Source organism: Staurois parvus, unplaced genomic scaffold, assembly GCF_062004578.1.
Source record: "Staurois parvus isolate SC_StPar_1 unplaced genomic scaffold, SC_StPar_1.0 ptg000202l, whole genome shotgun sequence".
In the NCBI taxonomy this organism is placed as follows: Eukaryota; Metazoa; Chordata; class Amphibia; order Anura; family Ranidae; genus Staurois; species Staurois parvus.
Window position 1 is genome coordinate 8,297,846 of NW_028317998.1, and position 12,384 is coordinate 8,310,229.

General features: G+C 39.2%; 1 protein-coding gene across 5 annotated transcripts in view; it reads left to right on the top strand.

The window, feature by feature from the left end:
- TENM1 (teneurin transmembrane protein 1) overlaps positions 1-12,384 on the top strand; it is a 947,931-nt gene that overhangs the window by 594,829 nt on the left and 340,718 nt on the right. The window lies entirely within an intron of this gene.

Below are 12,384 nucleotides of genomic sequence, written 5' to 3' on the forward strand. Positions count from 1 at the left end.
CGCTGGGTGCCGGAAGGGAATCTCAGGGGCGGGGAGCCGGTGATTGACATCCGTAGCCGCCAATCACGTATATATACATCATTTTGCACAGCCCTGCTGCCCTGTAGCAGTTGTTCTACTATAGGGCAGCTGGAAAGCAGTTAATGACTGTACCACGAGAGAGAGTAAAAGGGCTCGTTCACAGTAGCATTGGTCCCTGTACAGCAAATCCCTCTTCAAAGAGAATTGGACAGGTGGGGGTATCATTTATGGCAACCAAAGCATCACAGCCACAGCATGTGTACACCTGTGGCCACTTCCTCTGCAGCTAAGGAGTAAGCGGCTGGGAGAGGTAAAATTGTGGCTCGGCCACAAGGTTTTACTGCCCCTAACCATTAGTGTGAACAAGTTTTGAGGCACAGACCATTTTACAGAGTATAACCAAAATTACCCCCTCTGCCCATAACAAATCCCCCCCCCAAGCCCATATTCCCCACAGAACAGATCTCCCATAGCATCCTGAAATCCCCACCCAGCCTACCCTCCCACTACAGATGCCCCTAGCACAAACCCCACAGTACAGCAGACTCTCCCCTTTCCTCCCAACAGGAGAGACCCCTCTTTCCCTCCCCCCCACAGACCAACTTCCCCAGGACAGACTGATCCTCCCAGAATGGACCAAACCCCCCCCAGAGCACAGACCAACTACCCTGAGCACAGATAGACCCCCCCCAGCACAGATGGACCACTCCAGTACAAACCTCTCAGTACCGAAACACAACCCCCCCCAGAACAGACCTCTCAATACAGACTGAGCCCCACAACATTCTTAAATCCTCAAGAGTACAGACACCCCCCACTCCCCAGTACAGATCCTCCAACACAGATAACTCCCTCACATCCCCAGTATAAACACCCCTCACCCCAGGGTACAGAACTCTAAGAACAGACAAAAATCTCCCTCCTACACTCACCCACCAGACAACATATAGCGGGAGATCAGAATGAGGGCAAGCCAGAAGGAGAATGATGGGCGGAGCAGGGGGTGGAGACTTTCTCTCACACTGAACTCCTGTTTGCACTGAAGCAGCAGATGCAGGTTCACCTCCCAGTGAGCTTGCGCACTCATTGATACCCCACTGGGGGAATTCATTTGTTTTTTTTCAGGCTTTTTCTCAGTATTTTTACTGGAGATCCTTCCAGCAATACACTTCCTGCCCTAAGGTGACAATGCTCATTTACTGTACTATATCTATAGAGGAGTAGTGTTATCATCCTAGGATGGAAAGTATGTTAGGACTACAGAATATATGGGGTTGTGTTCTTTAGTTCAAAGAGGTAGCCAGGGTAGGAGGATAAGAATGCTTGAGATCAAACTTTTTGGGTTTTTTTTGCAGGAACAGATTAAAATAAAACAATAAGGGGCCATCCCCAAACTGTTCCCACAAAGTTGGGAACATGAAATTGTCCAAAATGTCTTGGTATGCTGATGGTTCAAGGGTTCCCTTCAGTGGAGCTAAGGGGCTAAGTACAACCCCTGAAAAACAACCCCTACATCATAATTCTCCCTCCACCAAACTTTACACTTGGCACAATGCAGCCAGACAAGTGCCGTTCTCCTCGCATCCGCTAAACTCAGATGTCCATCGAATTGCCAGAGAAGAGTGATTCATCATTCCAGAGAACACATCTCCACTGTCTAGAGTCCAGTGGCAGCGTGCTTTACACCACTGCATCTGACACTTTGCATTGCAGTTGGTGATGTAAGGCTTGGATGCAGCTGCTCGGCCATGGAAACCCATTCCATGAAGCTCTCTACGCACTGTTGTTGTGCTAATCTGAAGGCCATATGAAGTTTGGAAGTCTTTAGCTATTGACTCTGCAGACATTTGGCGACTTCTTTGCACTGTGCGATTCAGCATGCGCTGACCCAGCTCTGTCATTTTGCTGTTGTCCCCAGTTGCTTCCACTTTGTTATAATACCACTAAGAGTTGTCTATGGAATATTTATTAGCAAGGAAATTTCACGAATGGATGTATTGCAAAGGTGACAACCTAGCACGGTGCCATGCTTCAATTAACTGAGCTCCTGAGAGCAACCTGTTCTTTCACAAATGTTTGTAGAAGCAGTCTGCATTCCTAGGTGCTTGATTTTATACACCTGTGGCCATGGAGAAGATTGGAACACCTGAATCCAATGATTTGGAGGTGAAGCCCATTACTTTGTGTGTGTGTGTGTGTGTGTGTATATGTATATATATATATATATATATATATATATATATATATATATATATATATATGTTGTAACAGTATGAAAGGCGAGGTGATTGATGGATGATATGTGTCACCTCGCATGCGTTCATATCTGGGAGCTTAAGGTGGAGTCCAGTCCGGATTTTCCAGGTCACTATGGCAGAGGCAGTTCCGGACCGGATTTTGATGACCACCAGCAGGTGGTATAAAGCAGGTAGGACTGGAGCAAGAAGTTGCTCTTGGCCTGGGACTCAGAGACTCATATCTGAGTGAGCTTTGGATGAAAGTTTGTGTTATACAAGCAAGAAAAATGTTTGCATACTGTTTTCATTCTTGTTGGTGACAGGGAGAAGCCCTTCACCTTTGAGAGAGGAATCTTCTGTGTTTAGTTAGTGCCTGGATGGCGAGGATTTATTTTCTGTTTTGTTTGTTTTGATGCTTGCAACCTTGTAAATAAAACTGACAAGTCAGATTCTAAGAAAGACCTGCTGTTTGGACTACCTTTTTCCTAGGGAAGGTGATCCCCGACCTGAGCTACCCCCACTATATATTTTATATATATATATATATATATATATATACTGGAAGACAACACAAATCAAAATGACAGTAGTAACTAAATCATCATCATGTCCTTAGTATGAAAGTTGCATCTTTTTGATGTTCACTTGTTGACTTAGACTGAATGCTTGTAAATATGAGAAATATGTTTTAACTTTGCAGAATGTAGGCAGAAAGCAATCTTGGCAGGACTGCATAAAACCCCTAAAAGCCAAACACAGAAAAGAGACAAAATATAAAAAGGATAAAGCCTACAGATAAAAATAAGCCCTTCTTAAGGCCATATAAAGTTAAAAAAAATGAAAACCAGAAAGTCACATCAAATACAGTATCACCCTCAGGTGAAAATTACAATTAAAAACGTAATCTGTAGACTCTCTAAAAATAGAGAATTGTGAAATTGTTTTAAATGTATTACTTGATTTTCTTATTGAACACATTTGTATGTTAGTTTTTGTTTTATCATAAAAACAGCAGAAATTAGCAATAAGGAAGCAGTACACAATCCTTAATGCTTCAAGCAGGGACCACAACACATACATTTAAGTCATGTGTATACTTTACTTGAGTTTACATTTGCTGGGTGAGCAATCATCAAAATGCTTATGAGAACCCACAAACAGACTATAGTCCTTATAGTGATTTCTTATTGCTCTTGTGTATTACCTTAACTTAAATAATGACCAGTGAACATTGGAACCAATGGATCAGTATGATAACTATTCCTATTTTTCCCTGTTGCAGTGTCATTCATTTTAAATGGTACAGAAGCACACTAAAGGAATGCACATCCAATACACATGCATTGCAGAACATCACAATGCACGGTAACACACTACAGAGCATTTTGGTGCACTGTGTCAGCAAAAAGTTTGCAGTTGTCTTTTTTTTGGTCTATTGTGGTCCATTAGCATCCCATTGAAATGACTAGGCTGCCTTAACACAATGTGCATTAAAGTGTATGTTAGCACACCACATCGAAAAGGTCTGGATGGAGTCTAAGAGATATTTCAGCTGAAAAGGTGAATGAATAGCAGCTCTGCATACATAATACCTACTCTATCTGTAGTTTTTACTAAAAAGTCACATGACACAAGAGGTGGTGCTTGTACAAAAGGGCATCATCATTCAGTTGTCCCTAGGGCAGTATGATATCTAAATATGGCCCTGTGTATTCTAATACATTTTGTAGGCTATTAAATAAACCCACAGAGTCAAAGTACAGAAACCATACTTCTTCTGCAGCATAACATATTTTTGCAAACAAACCTTTACCCCAAGGAGAATGAGTAATCCTTTTATGTAATATCAATTTCCATGGCTTTGCCATATGAAATGAAATATATGTCTTTTTGTTTACCATCAGCAGCTAGTTCTGTAAAGTTGTATTGATTAGGTTTTTGCTCAGTGAAAATTGAGTTTTGAACCACAGAGGAATGAACAGAAATTGCAATATTACATGTCTATCACATCTAAGGTAGTTGGAGTAGGTATGATTTCCCTGCTTCATTCCAAGGAACTGGAATACTATTTTCTAGACTGCTAGATATTAATATTAATTCATTTCAGGGTAGAATAAATAAGGCTATAAAGGATATTAGATTGCAATGTACATGTAGGTTTGAAACAACTATTGCAGATGTATTAAAAACACACAGGCACAATTTCTGTCATTTATGAAATGACAGAAATTTGAAATAAAAAACAATGCAGTGCTTCCAAAGAACACCATATGTTCCTACGATCTCTTCTTACACAACATTCACTAGAATTATAGAACTCACTGGGGTTAATTTAGTAAAGCTGGTTTATTCAGAATATCATGCACTTCTGCATGGAAACCAATCAGCTTACAGGTTTAATTGCTAAAGCTTAATTGAACAAGCTGTTTAGAAGCTGGTTGGCTACCATGCACAGGTGCACCAGATTCTGAGTGAATTAGTAAATCTCCTCCATTATGTAAAAGAAGTAAGTACACATTCAATTTTTTTTAATTAGGCATGTAACTATTGGGTTTTTCAAAGCAACCTACAGGATGGCCAGTGCAGTACACAGGTCAATACACATTCAAATATGATCATATACACAATATAGAAAGATCTTTAGTGCCACTTTCACCACCAGTTGTTAGAAGCACTCATTGACAGTATAACCCTCATTATGTCCAAAGAGGTCTTACAAACTTTTATTAACTCCTTCCTGCTGGCCGCAAGCATAGATGCAGCCTCTTGGTGGGTAGGCTTTAATGCAGAGGCCACATATATGCGTACTCACAAAAACACAACTGTATTGAGAGAGCACACCGTGCTCACTCCCTACATAGTTACTGGCGGCTAACAGAAAGCTCCTGATCTCTACTTGCGATCGGGAGCTTTCCAATCATGTGACCACTGTCACAGCCAATCACAGTGGTCACGTGATTACAAACACTGCCTTACCTTCCAGCATATAAAGCTCCTTAAAGGGCCAGGAGCCTCTGGTGCAAAGGGTTAAAATCCAGATATGTGGTGATCTAATACAGCAGAAGGATAGTCCAAACTGAGTATTATTCATCTGCCAGTTGGTCCATCTTTTAAACTCTCATCAAAAATAAGAGTTATCCTCAGAGGTATTCTAAAGAAAAAAAACATATAGTGCAGATCATTCCAACAAATGTTTAACTTAGAAAGATGTATGTATAATGATTCAAATTAAACAAAGTTAAAACTCCCTGGGAATTTTAACATTGTTGGATGTGAACCTTTTCTTTTTTTTCTTTTTTGAATACTGCTCACACGGTGACAGTGACTTGGATTCATCTACATAAAGCAAATAAACTGAATATCATGCCATTATCACAATTCAGATGGGATTGGTTACTACAAGATACTGCTCTTCATGTACTCATGGGATATTGGAAAAACAAGTATGGAGGGTGAAGGCAATCAAACCACATAGAGAGGCAATGAGGCTGGATAGTGGAGGCAAGGGTTTGAGCACACATGAACAGTCCCACAAGATCATATGTCAATATATGTACACACTATATAAATAAATTAACTCCCTTCCCTCCGTGACAGATGCAAAACATATAACCACCAGCTCTGAGCAGTTCAGTTCAAAATCTTCCTTTGTAGCTGTCTGCATTCAGTCACTTGACATTTTAAAACTGGAAATTTGTTGTTAGAAGACTTCCTTCTGCCAGGTGCTATGATTCCAGGTCTGAACAGGGAGCCATGTTATCGATATAATACATAGCAGCTGTCAATGCCACTCTGTTCAAGGTTTGAATAAAGGATTACCTCCACTCACAACCACCAAACCAACCTTATTTGTACTGACCTAGGGGCAAATGCCCCCCAGCCCACTTCTACCTTGTGACCTGTATGAAGGGAGTGATTTTACTGGCCAATGACACAGTCTCATCAGACTAGTTTAGGCACTTGCTGGACCTTAGCCCTGAAGGCAGGAATTGTCAGAGCATAGTAACATAAAACTAATTCAAAGAGGGGCATTTCGGAAAACCCTAACACAGCACAACTGAAAAAATAACCTATACACTTGCCAGCAACTTTATTAGGTACACCTGTTCAATTGCTTGGTAACACAATTTGCTAATCAGCTAATCACATGGCAGTAACTCAATGCACTCTCAAGGCATCTAGATGTGGTGAAGATGACTTGCTGAAGTTGGGGGGCTGCGGGTAGAGCTGCAAACTGAAGGTTTTTTAGCTTAATGCATAGAATGCATGAAAGTAAAAAAACTTTACATGTACAACCACTTTAACATTTAGGAACCCCTGCTGGACATCACAGGTAGAAGTTGGACATCTCTGCAGACCACACTGAAGATAAGCAATGCAGCCTGATACAGGATATGCTCCAGCCTGTGATTTTGATAAATATCCTTGATCTCTTCCTTACAGTATGCATGGTCCATGTGCTAGACTGATAGCACTGTGACAAGCAAACCTGAGAAACTTTGCTAGGCTGAGTATTGTGGTCCAGCAAATTACAGGGGGTCTATATCAATAAGGGTTTAGGCACTTTTTCTGGTTCTATGTAAAACAGATAGGGCCCACCCACAAATGTGTGTTTTGGTAACACATTAACAAACCATAAGGGATTGCCTGGATTTTTTTTTCAAATACATAAAATAATTACCTGGTTCAGCTTTGACAATGTCCACAGCTCAAAAATAAATCCCTAGATGTTTTGACTTTTCTTTAGTTAGGGCAAACTGACAAAAACTATTTATAAAGGTGTTTTCTAAATGTACACTCACCAACCACTTTATTAGGTACACCTGTTCAATTGCTGGTAACATAAATTGCATAAGCCAATTATATGGCAGCAACTCAATGCATTTAGGCATCTAGAGGTGGTGAAGAAAACTTGCTGAAGTTCAAACCGAGCATCATAATAGGGAAGAAAGGGGATTTAAGTGACTTTGAACGTGGCATGGTTGTTGGTGATCTGAGTATTTAAAAAAATGCTGATCTACTGGGATTTTCATGCACAACCATCTCTAGGGTTTACAGAGAATGGTCAGAAAAAGAGAAAATATCCAGTGAGTAACTCATGTCAATATGGGCCAAAATCTCTGAGGAATGTTTTCCAACACCTTGTTGAAATTATGCCATGAAGAATTAAGGCAGTTCTGAAAGCAAAAGGGGGTCCACCCCAGTACTAGCTAAGTGTACCTAACAAAGTGGCTGCTGAGTGTATAAACAGAAGAAATTATATATTACCAATAATAAGGTTATGAATTGTATTTCTGCCAGAGTTACCACTATGTAATTTTGGCATACAAAATTCTAAAGCAAAATGTAATTAGATGACAGTACACATAAAATGAAGTCAGTGCACTGAGTTCGGCTTTGTGATCTAATATTGAAAATATTACATACACATGAAGCATTAGCATGGGCTGAAACATTACAGTAGATCCTTCTGGGGTTAATAATAATAATCTTCCTTACTGACAGAACATATTGTTAAGTGCCAGGGGACTGGCAAGAGGCTTTTCAAAGGAATGCATCTTAGAGAATAAGCACAGTGACATGAAACCATTTTCATAGAAAATGAATACGAAATATGTGGAAGATGTCGAATAACTAGGAAGGCTCCAGAGAATCTTATAGATATTACTTTTTTTCTTTTATGCTAACTTTGATATTTGGATTGATCAAGCAGAATCAAAAAGATGAATGCCTGTAGATGGCTTATTTTATGGGAAGTTTCAATTGTTTGAAAAGTTATAACAAGATACGAATAAGATACTAAAAGTATATAGTATACCATATTGTTAGCAGCTACAATTCAGCATTAAAGAGAATCAGTCACACCTGGGCTTACACAGGAATCAGAATATTCAGTTTTAAATTTTCATTTTGCATTCTTACCTATGAAAAATTCATTGTATCCCCTTACTTAGATATATTTAGTTTTCCTTGAGGATGAATGCGATAAGAGTCAAAGATGAAAAGCCTCCTGACCTCAAACATTTGATGCCGTGATAACTAAATAATAATAACTTATGCTGTTTTCTAGCACTTAAGTAGCAACAACAATATTAAGCAAATAACTCTAGTTGCCTATTTTACTCATAATTATCAGACTATGTTTATGCAATACCGTTATGTACACTCAGAAGACAGCATTGTGTTATCGCCATTAGTTCAGGCAGAGAAATATTTTGTCTTGATTCATTAAAGTGTGAAATTATTTTGCACTTATTTTGGCATGTTTTAACATTTTTTTCAGTAAAACCTGATTCAGTGTAATCTTCCCTACTTGATAATGGTATAAGTGATTTTATTTGTGTGTGCAAAATGGGTGCACAAATGTTGTTGCTCGCAAATTGCAGTTCTCTAAGGCTAGATACCCCAACACACATAAACAGTAAATGAATGTGCACCACAAAGCACAGGGCAGTATGCACAACATCTGGAAATCTCCTTTTTGGTTTCCCTGACAGTACTAATTCACGCACTGGTGAAAACTTGTCAATGTTTATATTGAGGACGTTTTGAGGAAAGTCCAAAGCAGAGTTTGTACACTCATACCATTAAAGAACCAAGTTTTTCCAGAGTTACATAGAAAAGGTGCTTCAAGACCAAATCTTAACAAAAAAAGTGTTTCCTTTTTCTGAGAGAAGTGGGAATCACAAGGGATGTTGAAGGGTTGAAATTTCTGCATGGCTTTTGAGCTTACGAAGAATCTTTTAACAATCAACAGTACAACCAGAAATAAATTTCCATTTCTGTATTGAGATGAAACAAGACCCATGGTGAATGTTGATATAACCAGAGGTGGGGGTCTGTATCTCTCGACAATTGTACCTGAAAGAGATCCTATTTTTCAGTTGTTGATAAGATCTTTATTGTCAAATGTATATTTAAATGGTAGAAAAGCTCATGGGAACATAACAAGAACAAGCAGGAAAAATTTACTTTGCCTTGTTTAAAAGACTAAAATCACAAGTTACATAATTTTCTGAAGGCTGCACTTGCAGCAGGTAACGGTTGAAATAAACAAGCTCTCCATCCTTTATATCCTTTAGCAAGACCTAGTCTTTCATCCCGAGAAGAAATGTTTCAAATGTACCCGTCTTCTGGGGTCAGCCTTGTGTAGGATTCTCAAAATGAATTATAAAAGGGAAGTTGCATTGAATAGAAGCTTTCAAAAGTCTGCTAGAGCAAATGAGAAATGACACTGTGGTTTTAGGAGTTGTAAATTGCCCAGCTGCTAACAGTTTGTTTTCATTTCCTCTCGCTTTGTCTGAACAAACTGTAATGCGATTGTTATTGATGGGAATTTTAAATTAAACTTTTAACTCCTGCATGGTAAGTGTAGGGAAGACTTCTTAGTTAGAAATGTAGACTATAAACTAAACAAGCCACTTTGAATATAGCATCTAGACTAGGGGTGTTCAACATTGGGGCTCAAAACATCACTGAAGCATTATTTATATCCATTTTTTCTAAGAATGGAATACCTGTATATTCTATATTTTAACAAGTCCAAAAATATTTTTAATATAATGTTAGTCCTGAGCATCAAGAGTATAGAACGTATCATTCTCTAGGTAAGCTACATTTCCTCTTCCTACCTTTGACATCACTTCATACTGATAAGGTGAGCATCTGGGTAGGGGTGTAATGGCAGAACTTAATATACTGTTCACACCACCTGTTGGACTATATTAAAGACATACAGATTTTGTTTATGTTTCAATTGTCCTTGGATTCTTGGCAGGCTGCATTCTTAGAGCACATTAGAAATGTGTGCAGCAGCAGGCTTGCTCAGATTTAAAGTGGTAGTAAACTTAAAACTAAAAAAAAAAACAATTTCACCTAAATAGCAATGTTATAATGTGCTAGTATGTATTGCATACTAGTACATTATGTGAAACTTACCCTAAAACGAAGCCTTCCAGTGGCACTCTGTCAGTACTGACAGGGCTTCCATCTTCACCAGGTCTTTCTTCTGGGTTCATGGGCTCTGGTCCTTTGAATGGCCGAGGTGCAATGACATCACTCCCGGTCATGTGCGCGGGAGTCCCTGTTTGTGGCACAGGTCTCTGAAGGAATGGCACGGGTATGTCGTTCCTTCAGAGTGCATGTGTCAGTGACATTACCACTGGCTGTACAAGTAAATATCTCCTAAACGGTGCGTGTTCAGGAGATATTTAAAGTACCTAAAGCAAGCCTTATTGTAGGCTATAGTTTAATCACCCTTGCGATATTCCCAAGGGTAGCTCTTTTAGTACCAGAAGCAGTAACCCCGAGCTACACTCAGGATTACCCTGCAGCATTGCACTGGGATCCCTCCAGCACTTAACTTGTCGTGCGCTCCCGCAATGTCCCCCCTGCAGCGTCCCCGGCCATGTCCTCCGGCCAAAATCGGCATCCGTCTTCCAGGTTCAGTTCCCTGCAAGCATCGGGACATACTGGATGTACAAGGGATGGAACTGGCTGGAATTTAAAAAATTAAAAAATGTGCCATTCACTCAATACACTAAAATCTGATAGTATTACATTACTGTATTGAACCATTTCACATACATTTTGTCCCTAGTGCTTTGTCCTGTGCCCTGCCTGCATTTTGACTGTTCTTTCTGCCTGGAAACTGAGAAACGTCCATGGCGTCCAAAAAGCGTCCCTTTAGGACAAAAGCGGTTTTAGACCAGCTAGAGAACAGCGATAGTAAATTAGAACCACTTGCAGAATTGAGTGATAATGATTCGTGGGGAAATTCATCATCAGACACTGAAAACGATTTTGCGACTGAGCTCAGCGATGTGCGAACTTGGAGCTATATTTCAAATTTCAGTGTTTTTGGTTTGATTATATTATTGAATTAAATGTGTTATTATATTATTATTTTTTATGATTATTTATTGTATTATAATTTATGATTTCGTGTTTCAAATTTTATCATACCCGGGATGTTTACTAGACTCTTGTTCAGACAGATTTCAGTGAGTTATTCTTTAGAATTACAGGCCTATAATAAAAAAACAACATATTTCCATTGAAAACAATGTACCGTTTTGAGCACAGAAATACTGACATAATCAGACCTCTAGGGAGGTTAAAGTGTTACTAAACCCAAGATCCTGCATTCATTATATCTGGTCTTCCACAGTACACAGAACATAGAAATGTAAATATTTTAGTAACTATAAATTGATAAATACCTTTTCTCATCAGCAGTTAGAGCAGTCTTGTGACTTCTATAAGTGTCCAGCAGAGCACTGGTTAAAACTTGTAGGCGGAGTTTCCTTTCTGCTTTACTGCATATACAGACTGATTTTACTGTTGTAGGGTTTAGTAACGCTTTAACTATAGGTTGTACTACCACTTTAAGGCAGTATCAAACCCAAAAAACAATTGTATTATATTTCAGCTTATCAATTCTTAGATGTGGTGGCTGCTTCAGTTTCCTTTTTTAATTTTTTTTAATTGCACTTGGTGATCCAGCCAGTAACTCTGTTTTTCCAGCCTCCTTTAACGGGACACACTGTCTAGCAATAGGTGCAGTTAGGGAGTTGGGACAAATCATTGGAGGTGTCCCATTGCTGCTAGAGTGGAGACACCTAAGACAGGAAGTGTGTTACTGCCTGGATCACCAGGTAAGAATAAAGGGAAAAAAGCTTAAAAAACAAATGCAGCTATGACAACATATGATATTTAAGCTGTAAAATATTTAATTTTCACTTGCTGACACTGACTGATGTGCTGACTGGCATTTTTCAACATACAAATACCAGTCACCCATGGGCATATAGAAAACATGTGTTTCCATGTTACCTGTTCGTAGCATTACCCTGCTGCGATCTGTAGCACAGTGCAATGTGGTAAAATTCATGTTTTTGATGAAAACATGTTGAAACAGAGGCAACCTGTGGGTTGAACCAGATGGACTTGTGTCTTTTTTCAATCAGACTAACAAAGTAACTATGTAACCTTCAGGGAAACCACATGTCAAAATGATAAGTAAATCCAGTTATAGGAAGCTGAAGCTTTATGCTAATCTTGACTTTTCCCTTAAACGTTAAACCGGGCCCACATTAAAAAAGAATAATAGTGTTGACCAAATCTA